At 47.7% G+C, this 4,651-nt stretch overlaps 1 protein-coding gene across 7 annotated transcripts in view; it reads left to right on the top strand.

Moving 5' to 3' along the window:
* The window catches only part of CELF2 (CUGBP, Elav-like family member 2), a 430,555-nt gene that overhangs the window by 383,370 nt on the left and 42,534 nt on the right, over positions 1-4,651 (top strand). The gene's annotated exons all lie outside the window — the stretch shown is intronic.

Below are 4,651 nucleotides of genomic sequence, written 5' to 3'. Positions count from 1 at the left end.
AGTGACCTAGGGGCAGTGATTAGTGAAAGGTGGGTCCCGCTGAGTCACCTTCCAGGCTGATACCCTGACCCGTGCGGTGAATCAGGACATAGGGGCCAGTAACCTGCCGCGAGGAACAGTCAGGAAGCTTCTTCCTCAATTCCAAAAACGTCGAGGAGAGTGGGCGAGGAGAACAGATTGTTGGCATATTAGAGGCAAGCCCAGTTGCTTCCATCAGTGACACCCTGAGTCAGTGAGATTAACCCAGGACATGCAGACTCTAAGCCTGATTTCTTTATCTGTCACTGTGAAAACTCCTTTTTTCTCTTTTTCTCCTGAATCCATAGCCTGTGTTATTATTTTTCTTCTCCTTGTGTCACTTTGAACGGAACTGGAGAGACTTGGCATGAGCACACTCAGATCCCTCCTCCTGTGCGTCCTGTGGCCGTTAGCCCTGCCTTCCGTGGTGGCCCCTGGGGCTAAACTGTGACCTTTCTGATGGGGTGGACTGGCCTGCAGTAAGAGCAGCGCTCAGTTACTCGTGGCCCTTTAAATCTGCGGGCACCGCCCACCTATTCTGTCATAAGACAGCTTTGGGATTATTAGAAAAAAATAGATGTTAAAATAAAAAGTAGTGAAATCATTCAACAGAATGTTAATGAACACAGTTGAGAAAGCTGGCCTCGGAGCTAAGTATCTCCTTGAACAGTTGATTTATTTTTAGTTCTGTGAAAGGAGGCTGGAGAGACAGAACTTAAATATTCAAGGAGTTTTCTACATTTTTAAAAAAGAGAAAACCTCCGGATTGCACCCTCTGAAAGAAATGTCAAGATGCATCGTGTTTTCCACCAAGGCAGGATTTTTCTTCTAATCAGTTGGGACCCCCCGCCCCCAAATTCAGAATTAAGAGTCTTCCCTTAGAGGAAGCCTCAGGCTCTCCCATTGCCGTGGTTAAATTATGCAGAGAAGGTCACTGGGTCCCGAGGCTGCTGCCCGGCGTGTCTTCCCGGTGGACAGGGCACCCTGTCACTCTTCATTAGGCCGTGAGCCCGCGGCGCACCACCTCGGGTCAGGATGTTGGTGTGTGTACACCACGCAGTCATTTATCAATGGAGAGTACCTGGGAGTCACCTTAGAAGGTGTGTGGAGCAGATGGCTAATTTAAAGTCAGTCTGTAAATGCGCTCGGCCTTCCAAAATACCCCTTTCTTGAACCTTCTAGTGTGAAATCCAGCACCAAGGCTGCCCAGGCTGTGCAGTCAAAGGCCAAGTGTCCCATTTTCTGCTGTCACCTTGAGTAGTGAGGACTGAGGATGGGGGTGTCAGGGTTCTTCTGCTTCGCCATTTCTGTAACAAGTGCCCTTCATTCTTATGGAAAATCAGGAAGCATTATGGTTATTTTTTTTTCAACCAAGTTCTATGGCCCCCGGCTCTTTCATTGTCTCCCCAAAGTAGGGCTTTTCTCACCGTCAGTCACCTAAACCCATCCTGGAAAGCAGAGGGATCATAGGGGTCCCTTCGTGGAAGAAGGTTCCCGCACGCACTGAATTGTGGGAGGGGGCCGCTCTTCCCCGTTTCCCTAAAAACCTTCACTTCCTTCCCCTCCTCCCTCACCTGTGAATTCTCCTGAAGCATCGAGGCTGAGAGGGTGTGGCCTCCTCTCAGTGGCATTTGTGGACTCTTTTGGGGCTGCCGACAAGTGAGTAAATTTATTATTTCGCAGGTGCAAATTTACATTCTGCATACAGTCCCAATGAAACTTAAGTGAAATGCCTGGTTTTTGAATTAAGAAATTTGACTTTAGCTGGACATCTAAGCCACACACCGTTCCATAAACTAACGGCAGTATCTTTAAGAATGACTTGTTAAAAAAATAAATAAAAGAAACAAAGAAAGAAGAATGCGTCGTGGAAGGTTTGGGGTCAGCAGGTGGGTACAGTGTCCTACGTGTTACACACGAGCGTGCTTCTCACCACACTTTCACCAAGAGGTGCCTCATCCCAGACCCCTCCTGGGGCCACAGCGCCTGTAAGCGAGCGAGGCTGTGGAGGAGCGAGAGCAGTGCCCAGTCGCTCAGTCGAGTCCGACTCTTTTTCGACCCCATGGACTGTAGCCCACCAGGCTCCTCCGTCCGTGGGATTCTCCAGGCAGGAATACTGCAATGGGTGGCCGGCCATTTTCTCCTCCAGGGCATCTTCCCGGCCCAGAGGTTGAACTTGCATCTCTTATGTCTCCTGCATTGGTAGGTGGGTTCTGTACCACTAGAGCCACCTGGGAAGCCCCACGTTCATGTCCAGAGAGCCAGCTCCACGGGGCAGACTCGAGCGCTGCAGCTGAGAGCAGCGTCCACAGACGGTGAATGTCATCTGGGAAAGCAGGGATACTGTGTTGTGAACAGCTCTGAAAACAGGGTCTGTCCTACAGGAAACTGAGGTGTCTCACCACCGTCTAGAATGTCTCATCTGAATGAGGAAACATTTTCTGTTTGAGGAGGAAATAAAGCTGGAAAAGGAAAAAAAAAAAGAAAAGCAAAACAACAACAAAAATTAGGTGACAAGTTTCTAAAGTAGTTACATCAATAAAATCAGATGAGACATCAATGATATACTTATTTGTTCTTAAAAAAAAAACAAAAAACCATTTACCTTTCAAATTAAAAGTAACTTCAGAAGTGTTTTACGATTTTATGAAAGGGAACCTTTCCTAAATCTGACATATAAAAAGCAGAGAATATAACAGTAAGGCTGTAATCTTTATAAGCTGACTGCTTTTATGTGCATCCTTTTTATTTTTTGTGTATCCTTCAAGTCGATTGATTCTACTTTCCCTCTTATCACTTGTGATAAAAATTTGTCCATTTCCCACTCCAACTGTGATACTTTTTCCATGAATTTCTGAAATCTCCCTAACTTGGGGTCTGAGTTCAGGCCAAGAGTCTGGATTTTTCCAGAAAAGAAAGAATAAGGAGAAACTGGTTTTTCGGTCTTTCGTTTCTTTATAACAACGATCATCTGAAAAAAGCATCATGTTAGAAAAACGAGGGTAGTATTACACCAGTTTGCTTTTCACAGAGCACCTTGAAATAATCCTGGGGTTCATCCTCACACTTTACGGCACGCCAGGGAGAAAACCACCACTACAGCACTCCCACATACTGCAGCAGCTTTGTGACATAGGGACTCTTAGCATCCCATTCCACAGGTGGGGCAACTGAGGGTGAGAGAAGTTAATGAACAAACTTGCCCAGAGTCACCAAGGTAAGAAATGGCGGGTCCACATTTCAAACTGGCCTGAGCTCCCTGTCGCCTCCCCCGCCCCCGGCCGCCACTCAGTGCACTGCGCGTCCACAAATCCAGGTATGGAATCACTCAGACGAATGAGGAGACCAACCAAGAAGCAAATCTGAGCCATCAGTGAACAATGCACAAGAACCCCAAAACTGCTCCGAGAGAAGCAATCCAGTGTCGGCCGCAGAAAAACCTCCTTTCATTCTGGACAGCGTCACAGATTTATCAGGGGGTGGTTTTCTGCTAGAGGAAATGTTTTTCTAGGGTGAGGGGGGCTTGTTAGTGAGAAATTGCAGAGGTTATGAAGCGGTGGCCTAAGAAGAAGATCTGATGACAAAGGGAAAACTGCTTCGCTTGACTTCCGACAGTCAGAAGCGTGTAGTAATTCGCTTTCAGAATCTCTGGCCTAAGTTTCCAAAGTCAGAGGGAAATCATAGTGGGCAAGTGTCTGCCTGAAAGAACCACATAGCGACTTCTGTACTGGTCGGAGATCCGGCTCAGAGCAAAGACGGTCTCAGCGTGTCTGTGACGAGCGGAGAAGAGGGAAGACTTGGCCAAAACTGGACCTCGCGTTGGGGACACACTTGGGAGGTGTGCAGACTGGACCCACAAAGGCCCCGGGTTCTTCCCAGAGCCCAGCCTCCCCTCCTCCACACCCCGCACTCCCTGCTAATAGTCCTTAGGAGAATTCGAGAATGCTCCATAACCACCCATCTGTCACTTTCTAACAGACCTGATTGGCAAGCGCTGGTAACAACTGACATCTGTTCTCGCTTATTGAAATGCAGATTTATGGTAATTGCTCTGAACAATAAGACACAGAATTACCTAAGGTGAACATTCAATTAAATTTTCATGCCCTTCTCCTTATAAATAATTAAAAAAAAAAAAAACCTTCAGTTTCAAGTAGGCACAGTGTGCACTCTTCGGTACATACTTTCCTCATTTGGAGATGGGTTGTCTTTTCCAGAGTGATGAGGGAAAAGTGGAACCCCTGTATGCCTAACTTTCCCCCCACCCCCCGGCCATCTTGGCACATTGTTGGATTTCCTAAAACTTATCTCAATGTTTTGCATTTCTCATCACTCAGATTATTTGCCCCTGGTTTGAAGGATGTCCACCCGAGCAGAGTGCTTTGTGAGGTTAAAAGAGGGTGGTTCTCTTCTCAAGGAAGAGCTGTTTGCCAACCAGAAACAGCATCACCTCGCCCCCCCCACCCCCCACCCCCGCCCCCAGGGCCTGGGCCACCCCTCCTCCATCCCATGCCCTTTGAGGATTTTTGTGTCGGAGACTGGAGATGAGATGGGGGGCCCTGGGGGGTGGAGAAAGGAGCTGAGAAGGACAGGACAGGGTCCTTAAACACACACACACAGAAAACACAAATAT

This window comes from Bison bison, unplaced genomic scaffold, assembly GCF_000754665.1.
Source record: "Bison bison bison isolate TAMUID 2011002044 unplaced genomic scaffold, Bison_UMD1.0 scf7180017864337, whole genome shotgun sequence".
Classification (NCBI taxonomy): Eukaryota; Metazoa; Chordata; class Mammalia; order Artiodactyla; family Bovidae; genus Bison; species Bison bison.
This window is presented reverse-complemented; position numbering and strand designations above follow the sequence as displayed.